This window comes from Pleurodeles waltl, chromosome 5 (assembly GCF_031143425.1).
Source record: "Pleurodeles waltl isolate 20211129_DDA chromosome 5, aPleWal1.hap1.20221129, whole genome shotgun sequence".
NCBI lineage: Eukaryota > Metazoa > Chordata > Amphibia > Caudata > Salamandridae > Pleurodeles > Pleurodeles waltl.
Genome location: NC_090444.1, coordinates 1,218,419,905 through 1,218,438,016, shown reverse-complemented (window position 1 = coordinate 1,218,438,016; position 18,112 = coordinate 1,218,419,905).

Here is an 18,112-nt window from a genome sequence, read left to right as displayed (position 1 = left end):
GACAACCAGGTGAGAGAAATACTTTATTTTCAATAAATGCGCTGGTTCAATGCAGGAGCGATGTAAACCATCTGCTTCGCCTTTAACCGCCACTGCTTCAAATCCCCCTTGGTTCCCTTCCCAGCGACATAGATCGAATGTATCTTCATTCTACATTCGATCCATGCGCCACACAAAGTTATTTCTATTTGCCAATCTGTGAATGCATGCCACTACATCCATGCACTATGCCATAATTAAAACAAACTGCAGATGTCCAGACTGTATCCTACCCTTACTATGTACACTACTGGCTACATGGTAGCAGTGCAGGGCATGCCTCAGTAGACAAACACTTGTAATTGCAATCAGGCGTGGACAAGAAAACACAGCGTGCTACTGCATAAGGGAAGAAAAACAAAGGTATGCACATTATAAGTTAAATCTTCAAGTAACCCAACAACATTTTTTTGTTATCTCTAAAGCCCCTGTGCCTACTTGCATAATGGTAAACCCACTTACTTCTTTTATGGTAAAATGTCTCTTCTCAACCTACTTTGATCCCCTCCCTGAAGCTGCTGTATGGAGCCAGAGAGACTCCATTTCTACTTGCTTCCGCATTGCTTCCCCAAGGAAGCACTCCTGCATTGGTGTACTCTACATCATAGCATCATAGTGGAGAGCATATGGCACAGTGGGTGTAGGAAAATGTAGTTTCTAAAGAATGCAATTTTGTGTGAAGTCTGTGTATATACTGAACAAGAGATGACCACAGCACTCAGATGGTGTATAGCTCGGATGAATGTAGGTAAATGTTCAAGAGTAGCATTCCAGTAAGAAAATCAATCAAAGTCCTTCTTTGTTCCAGTAGGTCTTTTATTCGGATTGTAAATAGTACAGTCAAAACCGGCATAGCCAACACGTGTTTCGTCACAAATGTGACTTTATCAAGGCTAACAAAGCTGTATGTACAGATGGTACCTTCCTGGCGTAAATATGAGAAGGCCCTTAAAACTATAAGGATACTTTTTCTCACTTACAGACGAAGAACCTACGGACTTCATAACGGACTTACCAGGGTCCACTCCATTTCTTGGTTTCTTATGTTTGTACACAGAAGATTACTTTGAGGACTACCACCACAAATACTACGTAACTATATCGACGGACGTTTCTTAAATACTGACTTTCCTACCTGACACCTTCCCATACAGGCACTAGATAAGTGATGTGTACAAGAGAATTAAAAATATTTAGGCCCTCATCCTGACCTTGGCGGGCGGCGGAGGCCGCCCGCCAAAGTCCAGCCGTCAGGTTACCGTTCCGCGGTCGAAAGACCGCGGCGGTAATTCTGACATTCCCGCTGGGCTGGCGGGCGGCCGCCTTCAGGCCGCCCGCCAGCCCAGCGGGAAAGAGGCTTCCACGATGAAGCCGGCTCGGAATCGAGCTGGCGGAGTGGAAGCTGTGCGACGGGTGCAGTTGCACCCATCGCGTATGTCACTGTCTGCGCAGCAGACAGTGAAATACATTTAGGGGCCCTCTTACGGGGGCCCCTGCAGTGCCCATGCCCCAGGGGCCCCGTGACCCCCCCTACCGCCATCCGGTTCCCGGCGGGCGGACCGCCGGGAACTGGATGGCGGTAGGGGGGGTCGGAATCCCCTCGGCGGCGCAGCAAGCTGCGCCGCCTTGGAGGATTCCAAGGGGCAGCGAAAAACCGGCGGGAGACCGCCGGTTTTCCTGCACTGACCGCGGCCAAAGCGCCGCGGTCAGAATGCCCTGCGGGGCACCGCCGGTCTGTCGGCGGTGCTCCCGCCGACCCTGGCCCCGGCGGTCTAAGACCGCCGGGGTTAGAATCACCCCCTTAGTGCTTAGGTCCACTGTAGGTCTATGAGGAAAATGGACATGTACTCTCTTGGTTGTCTGTGCTCTTGTGCCATTAGTATCCTGCACATATTTCAGTTGAGAGATTTGTTTGGATGAAATACATGAAAAAATAATTTGGAGACTCCAATCTTATGGAAGAAGATATTACACTGAAGCTATGCAGTCTGCATGACTTACAAAATTAAATAATTAATCTTTTTTTAACCTGTGTCATCCAACTATAGGCACTTCTACACTAGCCTAGTTCAAAGATGTGTGTCACCGTGTGGGTATGGAGGAACCACTCCAGACTGCGTTATAGACCTAAAACGAAGGATTTTTTATTGATGATATGGTATATGGTGGAATACAGGTAGGTTTGTTTTCAGTCTTTGCGAAGCTGGGCTTTAATTGGTGGGGTGTTCTTGAGGTTCCGTTCCTTTACTCGTCTCTCTCTCTCTCTTGTTCACAGGTCTTTCCCCCGGAAGCGCATGTGGAGAGAAAAGAATAAGAGCCGTAAGTGATCTTTTAATGATGTCTTGTTTCTGATATAATGTCGCTACGATTCTTGTCTTTCTATGCTTGGTACTGTTAAGTTACTCTCCTTATCTCAGGTTAGCCCGTACTTGTCTGTTGTTTTCTTACTACTCTGTTTCCTAATCTTTCTTGTCTTTCTGGTTTTTCTCTAGTATACAGCTGTTTCTGTACTTGGGTTTCGGCTGGCTCATTACAGGTAACGGTAGTCTATGGTGCCTGTTGGTAAGTTCTCGTGTTTCTCCCTCCTCCTCCTTTGTTTCCCTCTTTTCCCTTCCTATGTCCCCAGTGCTCGTGCCTTTCAGTTTCCTCGGTGTTTGTCTATTCCCCCCTCCCCGTGTCCCCGTGCCCCCTCTTCACTCCACTCCGTTCTCTCTCTTATTTACAGTCTCTCAGGGACGTAGTCCCACGCACCTGAATGGCCACGCTTCTCCTGGAGCCTGGCGGGATGCTGCATTTCGTCCTCCCGGTCGCCTGGAACAGGGTCTTCTTGGAATCGCCTCTCAGTGTCTCTTCCGATACCTAGAGGGTACCTCCGGTGCTGGTTCACAGTCGAGCTCTGCTCCTCGTCTCTCTCCTCCCCACCACTGCCCCCCAAAAGTGCTGACACTGGTACCTTTGACCGACTGGCGTCCCACTGCTGCGGAACGATCGACAAATCAGAGGCAGCAGGACCAGGAAGCTGCTGGCCAGCAGTGGCAGAGTCAGCACAAGTGATAGCCATGTGCAGGCGGGTGTGCAGGCTCTAGCCCGTCACAGTGTGCTAGCACTTCCTGTCAATATTATTTAGCTGGCTATTGGAGAGACCTTCTCTTCAGTGTCTATGTAGTTACAGATGAAAGAACATCCAGATTATTGGAAATTGGGTTACTGGTTGTGGCTGCTGAAACTCTACTCAAGCAGCAACCACAGTTTCTGTCAGGGTGAAGTTATAAGCAAAGCCCAACTTAACATGTGCTTAACCCTCAGGTAGCTAGGCACAAGCAGTCAGGCATAACTTAGAGGCAATGTCTAAAGTATTTGTGCTGAACCTCAAACAGTGAAAACGTGAAAACACAACACAAGAAAATTCCCACACCAATTTATGATAAAATGTAATATACTAATTGATATCAACATGAGAACAATTCAATTAGTAGATCTGGAGATATGCAATTTAGAAAAATGTAAGTGAAAATGGTGCCTAGAAGCACAAAGCACTGACTATGATTATCTGGTCACACTGGACTAGGGCAAACTCACAAGTTCAGGCTGACTGACATGGAGTGTGGTCAGAATACAGGTAACAATTTAGGCCTGCTGAAAAAAGTACTATAAATCATTGTTGCAGAGCATTATGAGACCCAGCATTGAGGATTCATCGTGCAGCGGCAGTTCCAAGAAGTTTTTAAAGCTGCGATGCCAAGTCCTGCATTGTTATTGAGGATGTCATCGAAAAGGGGCTGGCGATGCAAGGGCCTCTGTCGAAGATACATCATGCAGTGGTGGTTTTGAGGAGGCTGCACGCTGCGATTCGTGTTGGGTGTTGGGGATGAGTCACACTTCATCCGTTTCAATGCAGCCTTGAGGAGATTCATTGTACTCCATTTGGTCTGCCTACATGACCACAGCTGGGCTGGCATAGCACCTTCAGGCCCACTTTCAAGTGTCCAGGACTGGAGTGGCACCACTTGGGGGCAGAACTCATGGTAGATAGAGTCCAGGTGCTGGGTTCAACTTTGTGGGAGTCTTTTCTGTCCCTGAGGCTGTGATCAGGAAACCAGCCAACCAGCCCATGAAATCACTCTGGTGGTCCTGGGATCAAGATGTGTGTCTAGTCCTTCTTACTCTGGCAGCAGGGCAACAGAGTAGCAGTAATTCTTGCAGAGCAGCACAGCAGTACTTCTGAGTCTTCTACTGGTCCAGAGGTGAACTGAAGAGTTGGGTTTGAAAGGCCATTATTTATGCCTGGTTTCCATTTTAAAGTGGGAGAAGGTTCTGGAGTTTTTCACCCAGAGGTGTTTGGTATTTCCTGCCTCCTTCTCCTGATCCCAGCTTGTCTGGGGTCACAATAGACCTGTGGCAGGCCCTTTGTGAGTGTGCCCAAGCAGAGCCCTTGTGATGTGCAAATGTGATAGGTGACAGCTCCCCCCTCATCAAGTCAGAAATGGCTCATCCTGCCAAAACTTGTGCTCCTTTGGCTCACTGTCTTTGAGCAATAAACAAAGACCAACTGTCAGATACACCTTGTCATGTATCCAAAAAAAGGCTGCAGGAACAGGAAAATGCCAATTTTCTAAAAGTGGCTTCTTCAGATTTGTGACTTAAAATATGACTTTGCCAAGTCAACATCCCTATCTGTTCTCAATCAAAGGTTATCACTTATTAAATCAAATAAATTAACCCAGTGCTATGCTAAGGGAAAGGAAGGCAATACAGGGGTGAAAAAAATAATTTAGGAGTTTTTTACTACTAGGACATGCAAAAGTTAAAAGTACACATCCAACTTTTTATATACACTATACCCTCCCTATGGGCTGTTTAGGGCCTATCCTACCTGTGACATATAGTATTAGAAAGCATGTTTTAGACCTGGCAAAAGGGTTATTTCGGCAAGATTGAAATGGAAGTTTAAACTGCACACACAGGCTGCAGTGGCAGGCCTGGGACTGGGACATGTTTAAAAGGCTGCTTAAGTGGGTGGCACAATCAGTGCCACAGGCCCATTAGTAGCATTTAATTTACAGGTCCTGGGTACACACAATACCACTTTACTAGGGACTTACAAGTAAATTTAATGTGGCAATTTTGTGTAAGCCAATTTCACCTTGTTCAAAGAAGAGATCACACACACATTAGCACTGGTTAGCAGTGGTAAAGTGCACAGAGTCCTAAAGCCAACGAAAACAAGATCATCATTAATGGAGGCGTAAGGCCAAAAGTTCGGAGGAAGACCACTCTGAGGCTGACAGGTCGGGGGCGTGGGCAAGATGGCGGCCGAATCGGATGCTTAAATTAGGAGCTCCGCTCTCGGCCCACCAAAATCTGCCATAATCCTGTTCCCTGCGATGCCCGACACTAATCCATGCAGTGGGAGAAGTCCCCTACACATGTAGGACTGCTGTAAGCCGTGGCGGAAAATAACGCTGACCGCACGGGATCGATGCAGCCGATGCAGGCGCTGGAGAGGCCTGGGCCGTGGGCCCCGACTGAGAGGTAGGCGCAGATTATCGCTGCACGCGGGCCCCCCGGGGCCCTGCCTGTACTCGCCCTCGCTACGTGAGGGGGCTGGATCGTGCCGGCGAGCCTTGTGTATCCGGCGCGGAGCCCCCCGAGGTGAAACGCCGCTCATACTGCAGCCTACCTGAATCCTCTGGTGTCGGGAGGGCCTGGTCTGCTCTGCCCGGAGCGGGGGCAGACGCTGCCGGTCCCCGACGCCACCTTCTGGCCCTCCCATCTGGGCCTGTTCTCGCCGCAGTGGCGAGCGGGATCGGGACTCTCGGGTCGCGGACACCCGAGCTTGGGCCTCCCAGGTACTCTGACGCGGAACCGGTGGCTCACCCCACGGTGAAGAACTGCGAACGTGCCACCCTCAGACAGGCAAAGGAATGGAGCGGGGGCCAGGAGCCCCTGAAGCACAACAACAAAATAATCATATAAAAAAAAAAAGGGGAGACAGAAACACACCATAAACCCAAGTGAAGCTACTAACCAAAACCCAGGTTTGAAATAAGCAGGATTCCATCCGTCCTCCCAGAGTCAATAATTCTCCAAATCGTAACAAGCTCTTTGTAATCTATAAGAGGGACATACTCAAGGAGGCACGCACAAACCTGCAAGGTAGTCCACACCTACGAATTCAATCAGAGTAAAACACCAGCACACCCTGCATTCTACAGGGAATTTTAACCGATACCAGCCTCAACGAGTAATCCAGCAGTGACCGCTGCCGCTGACCACAATGGTCAAGCCAAAACCCCCCCAAACCGGGGAGCCACATGGACAGTGGTAGCCCACCCTCTGCAAGCAAATCCAACACACAAATTGCAACACTTCATCAAGTGAACGAAACACTGCGTACTCATTCTCTGCACTTTGACAAACTTTTACAGGCAATAATGGACACCAAGTCCTCACTGGAGGGCGAAATTGACATGGCGGTCTTGGAGGTTACACTACTTCATGCAGACCATCGCAAACTATCAGACAGGGTCAACAACACAGAACCAGCACTAAAAACTGTCCAACCCGAGATTGCAGACATGAGAACTAAAATTCAGCAAATGGAAATGGAAATGTCACTACTACAACGCAAGACCGAGGAAGCGGAGGGCCGCTCCAGGCGTAATAACATCAGATTCCTCGGTATACCAGAGTGAAAAGAAACACCCAACGCTGAGGAATTTCTAGAGAACTGGCTGAAAAACATAATGGATGCACAGGACTCCACTAAAATACCAGTGATAGAAAGAGCACACAGAATCCCCAGCAGACCTCCGCGGCCAGGTGCTCCACCTCATCCTCTGATAGCGCATTTCCTAAATTACAGGGACAGAGACCATGTACTCCAACATTTTTGAACTACAGGTACAGTCAGCCTGGAGAATAGCAAAGTCACTGCCTACCCAGACGACACAATGGAAGTACAATGCAAAAGAGCATCATACATCAAAATCAACAAATATTGCGTGAGCACAAAATCACTTACTCACTTATGTTCCCAGCTCACCTCCGAATAATAATGGACGAAAAAACTCTTATGTTCCCAACCCCTGAAGACGCATGGACATGGTTACATGTTAAGGGCCTAGCCGAACCGTCCAACGAGGATACAGCAAAAGAGGAATGGATCACTCCAAGTTCTAAGAAAAAGAAAAGGAAAAGCACCACAGCACGTCCAACCAAATCACAAATCGTGGCTGAACAAGCGAAATTTGTGAGTGACACTAGCATATTTATGCGCCTATCACCAGACACTAAAGACAAAACAGATTTAAACGAAAGTGGCTTGTTGCGCAGTGGCTCCAGCTCCTCCCTCTCCCAGTTACTGGGTGGCCCTGACCTCACCCCACGCCTGGCAGACGAAATCTAAGATTTGCAGTAGTTGTATGGAAAGGACTCGCCAATCCTAGGACAATAGGGGCCGTACCCGCTCCCCTCCAACATGTGGGAGCGGACACACATGGGCATCCCACAATGTGGCCAGACCAGGCGCAGACCTCATAAGTCGCAAGAAACTAAAGCCAGAGGTCATGAACACATCCAGGGCTGCAGCAGTGGAAAGCAGCATTGTGAGGGTGGGCTGGCAAAGCGCCAGGCACCAGTTAATCCACGTCCCCACCACCTGGACGGTACCCGAATGGAACTGAACTGTACAGACTTAAGTTTAGGCACCAGTTGTGCCACTCCGTTTAAAGCTGGGCATCCGCCCAAATATCCTTTTATGTTGGTTTATTCACTCTCTTTTTTCTGTCTCTGGGTCTATCCCACCTCTTTAAGGTCAATATTATCTTGTGTTGGGATTGGTGTGGGAGGGGGCGGCTATGAGGGCAGGCTTCCGTGGTGGGTTCGCGGTAGGGACGGTGGGCACAGATCCTGGGCTTCTCCCGCAGTGTGGACATGCAATGATTACATTGTAATAAACAATGCACAAGGAGTCTATCTATAACATACTAACTTGGAATGTGAAGGGCACGGCGGGAATGTCCAAACACAATAGAGTGTACGTTCACTTAGAACGCCATCACATCCACATTGCCATATTGCAAGAAACGCATCTCACACCAGAAAACATTAAAGAAATAGTCAAGAAATGGGCGGGACTAATATATGGATCAGGAACATTCACTTTTGCAAGAGGAGTTCTGATTTGGATAGCCCCAGGGGTCCCATACACAGTAGAACACACCACAATGGATAAAGATGGCAGGTTTATACAAATAGTAGGCTCTTTAGATGGTGAAAAGCTAGTAATTAATGGAATATACGTCCCGAATATCAAACAGGGCGAGTTCCTACTAAACACGATCTCACATTTATCTAATGACTTGACCGCACCCAGCATATGGGGGGGGCATGAATTGCGTCCCACAAATAGATATGGATAGGTCACACCCCCACTGGTGGGCACCCCAGTAAGAAAAAACTCTGAGATGCTACAGTCATGGATAACAGACCGTCGCTTAATAGATGTATGGAGACATTTGCACCCCCGAGAAAGGGAATACTCGTACCACTCCCCCGTACACCTGTTATATACCCGTATAGATCTAATACTCAGTTCACAGGACTTAACTCACAGAATAACGAGCGCAGAATACACTGCAAGGGTTATCTCAGACCATAGCCCATTGGTCGTTCACATTAAATGGGGTAGACCACGTGCGTGTATCCCAACTTGACGTCTCCAACCACGATTGCTGTAGGACCCCCCCTTTTAGAAAAGATATAGCTACTCATATTGCCTCATATTTTATCCTAAACAATGGAACAACAAGCTCTAGAGCAAATGAAAGGGACGCACACAAGGTGGTCCTAAGGGGCGCATGTATATTGATGGCAGTGGGAATACGACAAACACTGATGCTGGAGCTCCGGCAGCTAGAGCGGGATGTCAGAACCGCAGAATGCAAACAAGCAGAGGACTCCACCATTGTGACAGATCTTAGTAGACTACGAACAGAATGGTGCAAGGCGGATTGGCACCTAAGGCAGTATGACTACCGTCATTATCTGGCTCGCGGGCACGCAGAAGGTGATAGACCTGGTAGATTATTGGCATGGCTGCTAAAGAACGAGAGTCGTAATTCCCCAATTGGAGCAATCCGCCTCGACCCAGGGATAATAGTAAATACCCAAGTGGAAATAAATAATGCCTTCAAGGAGTATTATAGCACACTATATAGGGCCCCACTCCCTCCATCAACATAACAGTTAAACGAGTTCTTCAATGGGATAGAATTAAATCGCTTAACCCCAGATCAGGTGGAGGATTTAGAAAAACCAATAGATCTGGCAGAGATACAGCTAGCCTTGCAACAACTAGCGCACGGTAAAGCACCAGGCAATGATGGCATTCCCATAGAGTACTATAGTACATTCTCTGCACAAACAATGACTCCATATCTGGGAATGCTGACTGAGGCCTTGAATCTCGGTCAGCTTCCTGTCACTTTAAGGGAGGCACTGATAGCGGTACTACCTTAGTCAGGTAGAGACCCATTAGATGTGCGCTCATACAGACCATTATCCCTGTTAAACACCGACTGTAAGTTGCTTGGTAAAATCCTGGCAAATCGGCTGCTCCCATGGGTGTCGGACCTGGTCCACCAAGATCAGTCCGGATTCATACCAGGCCGCAGTACTTTTACCAACATACGGAATCTACTGCAACTAATGGCAAATACCCCAGAGGGTGAATATAGCCAAGTAGCAGTATCATTAGATATTGAAAAAGCGGTTGACACTCTGGGACGGCCCTTCCTTATAGAAACTCTAAACCGCATGGGATTTGGTAAGACATATATAAGCTGGGTTAGGGTCTTGTATTCTAGCCCAACAGTGAGAGTCCAGACAGGCGATACAATATCCGAGAAGTTCCCCATAGAAAGAGGCACCAAACAGGGTTGCCCACTATCACCATTGCTGTTCGCCCTCGCCATCGAACCACTAGCCGCCCGGCTACGCTCACTGGCTCCAGTATGGGGCATCCTGGACGGACACACCCATCTTATAGTATCACTGTATGCAGACAACGCATTAATATTTTTACGAAATCACTCAGAGTCTCTGCCTGACTTGCTGGGGTTACTTCACAAATTCGGAGTGGTGTCTGGGTTAAAAGTAAATTGGTCAAAATCCTGCCTATTTCCTATGCGACCAGTACCCGAAATACACCGTTCGATTTCCAGCCCGGGGGACCTGAAATGGTGCTACACTACTTTTAAATACTTGGGAATACATGTATATCGTGAACCATCGGATCTGAAAGATGGAAACCTGGGTCAAGTGATACGCTCCGTTAGGGGCTCATTATCTTTCTGGTGCTCGCTCCCACTCTCTCCCATGGGCAGAGTTGCTATAGCAAAGATGTTGGTACTACCACGTCTGCTGTACTTCTTCATGGCGCTCCCATTGGTACTCCCCACTTTTTTTTAAAAATCACTGAACAGCATACTAACAGACCTAATATGGGGCAAGGGTCGTCGGTGCGTGGCGCTAACGAAAATATATCAACCACTCACAGCGGGAGGGCTAGGGGCACCAAGATTTGAATTATATTATGCTTCTTCCCAGCTACAATGGGTGTTTAAATGGCTTGGAAATCTCACAAATGCAGAAACACAGACAATACTCGTGGACCTAGGCCACACTAGTATACTACAATATCTGATGAACCGGGAAGGATCAACGCACACACAAAACATCCTACTAAATATCGCTCACTGGATATGGGGACGCTTCGCACTAGCTGGGGACAAAAAGCTGCAATACTCCCCCATGATCAGACTGCTGGCCATCCCAAAAATCGAAAACATAGCAGGAAAGGTAGGCCTGCACATTTGGCCAGAGAAGGGTATACAAACAGTGGGTGATATCTACAGCGAAGGACGCTTTTCAACATACGATGCACTGGCCAATGCCCATAACCTGGGGCAGAGAAGCGTCATAGCATACAGTGCATTACGACAATTAGCTCGCTCAACCTGGAACTGTGGGCAAAATGAACCAAAAATTGACCCTATATTACATGATTTGTTAGATAATATCACGATCCCAAAAAACGTATCCAGAATATATAAAATCTTGACAACACACACTGAACATGGACAGGAGCTAGCAAAAAACAAGTGAGATCAGGTACTATCAGAGCCGCTCCAGGCACAAGAATGGAACCAGGCTATGCAAATGATTTATGAAGTGTCACGTAATCCCTGATTCTACTATACTCTGTTTAATTATGTACATCAAGCATATTTGTCACCTCACCGACTAGCACGCATGTTCTCCCACACACCACAGAGTTGCCCTAGGTGCTGCACCGCAGAAGCTACCTTTTTCATATGACATGGGAATGTCCACCAATTCAGCACACATGGAATGATATAATAAATTTGTTGTCCGAATGTACTGATACCCCAATGTCCCCCAACCCCAAGCTATGTCTTCTGGGTATAGGGGTAAGATCTAAAAAGGCGGAAGCAGACACACAGATGCATAGCACTAGCACTAGTGATCAACAGACACCTGATAGCTATGCACTGGAAAGCACCCAGCGCGCCTAGCATACACCAATGGCAAAAGAAAGTTATTACGCTGGGCAAAGGCAGAAGAACATACACTGCAATCACTTCAGGACACGGGGATCCAGGTCAAGGGTGCAGAGTCCTGAAGTTCCTTTGTGACTCTTTTAGAAAGCAAAGATGACAAATTACCCCCATGAATAGACGTCATGAATAGGTAACAACTAACAATCATAGCACATACATGGAATGACGACACAATTAGCACACTAATAAATGTAGGGTGGAAGCCACACAGAACACAAGAACTGTAACTGCAGGAATCACAGGAAACACCCTGGTAGACACGCCGTGACACAAACGCATCTCGCAATATATTAGAACACATGGATTGAAGGACATAAATGCACCTCATATTGTTGCTGGCCCAGGTGTAGAGGCCCCAGGCCACAGATACGCTTGCCTCGTTGATATCGCCCCTGGTGCCTGCATGATCGCTGGACCCCCCATGTGTTTGGGCCCGAAATCATTCTAAGAACACATATCATCCCAGCTTGGAGGATGACGAAGGGTCTGCTCGAGCACGGCGTGTGCGCTGCTCTCCTCCTCCTCCTCCCCCCTTCATCCTCTCCTTTCGCGAATACACCCATCTTGACCTTTTTTGACCTCAACATCTCTTTTCTTCCTTCTCATCTTTAACCTGCTGTATTCACTTTGTATTCTCTTTGTTTTTTTTTTCTCTTTTCACATATGTTACGAGTCATACAATGATTATTACGTGCATAATGTTTCCAAACCCTTGCCTACATGCCAAATGGTAACTGTATTGTTAACATGTGAAACTAAGAGGGATAAATGTCGATACATGGAAATAACTGAGCAATTAAGCAAACTTGTACACAACTGTAACTTGCTTTTTTGGTAATGTTGGTATAATAACAATAAACATATTAAAAAAAAAAAAAAAGAGGCTGACAGGTCTAACACGTGTCCCCTTTAGATGAAAGTTGGGAGAACAACCCAACCTCCTGAAAGTTCTCATCACTGAGAAAGAAAAACCTGGGGAGATCATCAGCATTCGCATGGTCTGACCAAGGACAGTGTTCCGCTGTAAAATACATTCCTTGTAAGGGGATGGATTACCTCAACAACTTGGGATTTTCACCTGCATTTGAATGAGCTGTTCGCGGGGCCTGCAGTCTGTCTGAAACAGATATGATCTTAGTATCTGGAGTGCCCAAACCACAGAAAAGGGCTTACTCTCAATATCCCTCTACCCGTGTTCCCGGGGAAGTAACCTCCTGCTAATGAAGGCTACAGATTGAACTAGACCCTCCTTATTTAACTGTAAAAAGACAGTGATTCTGCTATGCTCTGAAGCATATTTCTGTGGAGCATTGCAAGATCTAGCGTAGAAGGTGCGTTGCACCAAGACAGTTCCGAGGAGCTTTGAGGATGTGTTGGACAGCAATACTTCTGAGGAACTGTGAGGATGTGATTGGAGTCCTGCATCGTCATTGAGAATGCGATTTATAAGGGACTGGTGATGAAAAGTCCTGTATCAAATATGTGTCATGCACTGGAAGTTCCAAAGAAGCTGAGAGGCTGTGATGTGGAGTCCTGCTTCATCATCCAGGACTTTGTAGATGAGGGGCTTGTGATGCGAAGGCCTGAATTAATGATGGATTGCACAGTTACAGTTCGGAGGAGACTATGGGCTGCAATGGGAAGTCCAATCTGGGGCATGTGTCATGTTGCAGCGGTTCCAATTTGAAGGTGATAAGATGGGGGTCAAGACTCGCCGCAGATAGAGTCCAGGTGCTGGATTCCAGTTGATTGGAGCCTTTTCTGTCCCTTTGACTCTGGTCAGGAGGATAGCCACCTAGCCCTTGGAGTTGCTCTGGTGGTTCTGGGGTCAAAATGCAAATCCAGCCCTTCTTACTCAGGCAGCAGAGCAACAGGGTAGCAGTACTTCCTGCAGAGCTGGACAGCAGTCCTTCTCAGTCTTTCACTGGTCCAGAGGTGTACTGAAGAGTTGGGTCTGAAGAGACATTATTTCTACCTGGTTTCCATTCTGATGTAGGAGAAGATTCTGGCGTTTTCAACCCCAGAGTTTTTTTAGAATTTCCTGCCTCCCTGTCCTGGTCCAAGTTTCTCTGGGGTCACAGTAGACCAGTCTCTAACCTTTTTAGAGTGTGCCTGGGCCAAGACTTTGTGAGGGCAAGTGTGGTAAGTGACCGGTCCTCTCCCTCATCAAGTCATAAATGGCCCATTCTGCCAAAAAATGCGCTCTTTTGGCTCACAGTCTGAGAGCAATACACAAATACCATCAACCAGCTACACCTTGTCATGTGACCCAGGAGAAGGCTGCAGGCACCAAATGGTTGGGAGAAGAAAATGCCAGCTTTCTAAAATGTAACACATTCAAAATTGTGACCGGACATCCATCTTCCCTATTAAATAGGGTTTTAAACTACAACTCATTCAACATCAATCTGGACATTCTTACCTGCTCCCAATTGAATGCTATCACTTATTAAATGTAATAAGTGAATCCAATGTTATCCAATAGGAGAGATAGGCCTTGCAGTAGTGGGAGACAAATGGTAAGAGTTTTCCAATACTAGGACATGTAAAAGTTAAAAGTACATGTCCAACGTTTTAAATACACTGCACTTTAGGGCCTACCCTAGGAATTACACATTAATTGAAAAGGAAGATTTAGGCCTGGCAAAACATTATTTTACCAGGCCAAAATGGCAGCTTTGAACCACAAACACAGGCTGCAGTGGCAGGTCTGAGACATATTTAAACGGCTATTTAAAAGGGTCGTATAATCAATGCTGCAGGCCCCCTATAAGCATTTAATTTACAGACCATGCGTACATGTAGTACCACTTTACTAGGGATGCACAGGTAAATTAATTGTAACAATTTGTTGTAAGCCAATTTCACCGTTCAGAAAGTGCATGCACTTTAGGATAGATAGATAGATAGATAGATAGATAGATAGATAGATAGATAGATAGATAGATAGATAGATAGATAGATGACCTACTGGTGGTCACCAGAAGGTAGCTATCTTTAGGACCAAGTTTACCTAGATAAAGCATGTTTTGTTTTGCTTATAACTTTGGCCCTGTTTGATAAATCTTCACAAACTTTTCATAACTGGTTTGCTACTCACTTCAGCTGCAGTTTGGGGGTGATTCATGAAGCAGAGGATGAGAAAAAGCGGGGTCCAAAAAAGCGTTTTCCCCATGCAATTTCACATATAGATTTTCAACATGACTACAACACGAACCACTGAACGGAATTACACCAAATTTGGCAGAAAGCTATATCTTGGTCCAGAAAGACCTCTTTTTATGATTTGTTGTAAATCCATTCAGTAGTTTGGGAGATATTAAAGGAAAAACAAATATGAATATCTAGGGATGCGGATCCTCCTTGGATCTGACAGAATTCATGGTGAAATCTGATTGACTGCCATCTTTTTCACACAGGAAACCAGCCAGGTCCCAAGAAAACAATACAAAAACAGGAGGTGCAGGGTAGGAATACTCTGACCTCCTAGACCTGGTAGTGAGGATCCCATAGGGACCCCAGCGGGGCTAAAATCATTTTTATAAAAAGGCTGTCACAGAATCGCAGTGAATCCATGAATACATGGAAAAAAATGTAAAGAAAGGCCTAGCTGTCCCTCTGCTGCAGCATCACGCTTGTACCTGTTTTCTCCTTGTTTTTTCTGCCATTTTTTGAGTGCCTTATCCTTGCTTTTCCCTTGTTCCCACTGCTTTTGTGTGCGCCCGCTCCTTGAGTCCCTCCTACTTGCCTTTCCCTTGTTTTCACTGCTTTCTCCTTGCTTTTTTCTCTGCTTTTTGGGTGCTTTCTCGTCATTTTCACTGCTTTTTCCTTGCTTTTTCCCTCATTCTTTATGTGCCCGCTCCTTGCTTTTTCCTTGTTCTCACTGCTTTCGTGTTGTTTTCCCCCAGTTTGTGTGTGCCCTCTCCTTATATTCCCCTTGTATTTACTGCTCTCTCTCTGCTTTTTCCCCCTTTTTGGAGTGCCTTCTCCTTGCTTTTCCCTTGTTCTCACTGTTTTCTCCTTGTTTTTTCCTCTGCTTTTTGTGTGCCTTCCCCTGGCTTTTTCCTAATTTTCACTGCTTTCTCCTTGATTTTCCCAGATTGTTTTTGGGCCTTCTCCTTGCTATTCCCTCTTTCTCACTGCTTTCCCCTTGCTTTTTGCCCAGTTTTTTGTGTGCCTTCTCCGTGCCTTTCCCTAGTTTTCGTTATTTTCTCCTTGCGTTTTCCTCTATTTTTTGAGTGCCTTCTCCTTGCTTTTCCCTCATTTTCCCCGCTTTCTCCTTGCTTTTTCCCCACTTTTTAGGGTGCCTTCTCCTTGCTTTTCCCTCACTTTCCCTGGTTTCTACTTACTTTTACTCCATTTTTATGTGCCTTCCCCTTGCTTTTCCCTCGTTTTTCACTGTTTTCTCCTTGCTTTTTCCCTCGTTTTATGTGTGCCTTTTCCTTGATTTCCCGTAATTTCACTGCTTTCTTCTGCAGTTTCTCCTGTTTTTTTGAGTGCCCTTTTCTTCCTTTTTGCTTGTGGCATAGAGTTGGATGCACACAGGGGTTTGGCAGGAATGCGTCACTCTGTGGAAAACAAAATCCTGTCTGCAACACAGTCCCCCTTGAACCATTGTGCAAGGGTTCCTGTGCAGGTGCTAGTGCAAAAATAGAGCAGGAATGTTCCATAACATGGCACATGCAGTGCATTCATGCCCTCTCCACTTACACAGCACAGCAAAGTGTATCAATTTCATGTGTTGCTCAGCGTCAAATTTTTATAAATCTGGCCCTTGGTTGAATATCAAAGCAACACATCATATCAATACTTTTCTAGCTCAGTACTGCAATATTAATCTAGCTGTTATTTGCCAAAAATGTATCTTCCTTCCTCATATTTGATTGTAGCCGTTTTTATCATTTTTCATTGCCAAAAAATAGTTCCTTTATTTGCCTCTTGAATGTAATTTGTCTTCTTCCTGTGGAGATTGGCCCTTAAACCCATGTTCCATTGAGTTCTAAAAATATCCTCCTTGTCCTGAAAAGGCATTCTCTGCGCTCCTTTTCAGTTCAAAGGCAACTATCACACCTCCCTTACAGTCTGCCTCAATCTATGAACGTTTTAAACACAAAAGTAGAATCTGACAAAGCTGGCCCAACTTGTTCCAGTGCATTTAGTAAATGTGTTGCCAAATCCAAATATAATCTGTCCTAGAAAATGTGTACACCAACAGCAAAAAGTGTTCAGATGTTGTAAGGCTCCACTGTTCATCTTTCTTCTTCCCTATGTCTGACTTATAAGAAAAAATATTCAACAACAATTGTAATCTGCCCTTCAATATACATTGAATGATAACAGTTCCAAAATGGTTTTGGGGGACCGTATCATAAATGTATCGTTGATCCACATATGAAGAACATATATTGGCTAGTGTGCAAAATTCTTTCTTAGTGCGCACTTTGATTATTATTAGTCTTCCCTCATCAATCTCTCTGATATTCAAAAGTTTCTTTCTTTCATTCTGTGACAACTAGGGCTCTCATTACAACCCTGGCAGTCGGTGTTAAAGCGGCGGTAATACCGCCAACAGGCCGATGGAAAAAAAATTGGATTACGACTGTGGCGGAAACCGCCAACATAGACAGCCACTTTAACACGCCGACTGCCAGGGCGGTAGAAACAAACAGCGTGGCGGACACCACCAACAGACAGGCGGGAGACAAAGCACTGCCCACTATATTACAAGAGGCCTATCTGCCACCTTTTCCGGGGTGGAAACAACGCGATCAAAAGCACGGCGGAAACAGTACACAGAAGGGAAAACACTCACCTCTCGACACCCAACAAGAAACCAGGACGCCATGGAGCCCGAACTTCATGTGTTATCCATGTTGGTTTACCTCCTCTTCTACCAGGAGTACGAACTGTGGCAGCAGCGACAACAGTGAGTACTGCACCTACAACACAGGGGGAGGAAAGAGAGTGACACACACACACAACACGCAACATCCCAACCCTCACCCTCACACAAAACAACATACACACAAATACATGCAGCAACCTTACATATGCACCCCTCTACCCCCTGGAAGAATGCAAGGACAAAAGGAAATTATTGTAACAATTGTAATCAAGAAAATCCATTAGTCAAAAGTCAAAATTCAGTATATACAAATATGTACACCAACTACACATCTCCAGATAGTGTACTAATCATTGTCCGTGGATCACTGGGCCCAAAATGCATGGGCGAGGCCCACACATGATACCTGACTAGAAACGGAGAGAACACTGCTGGGGCATCAGATCGAAAATAAACAGGCACCTCAGGGCGAATGGGAGGGGGGCATCTCAGCCTGATAAATGCACGACGCCACTGCTGCACGAGGGGGCACCATGCCCATTGATGTATCTTGGGGAGTGCAAAGCCACAGTCTCTCAAGTCT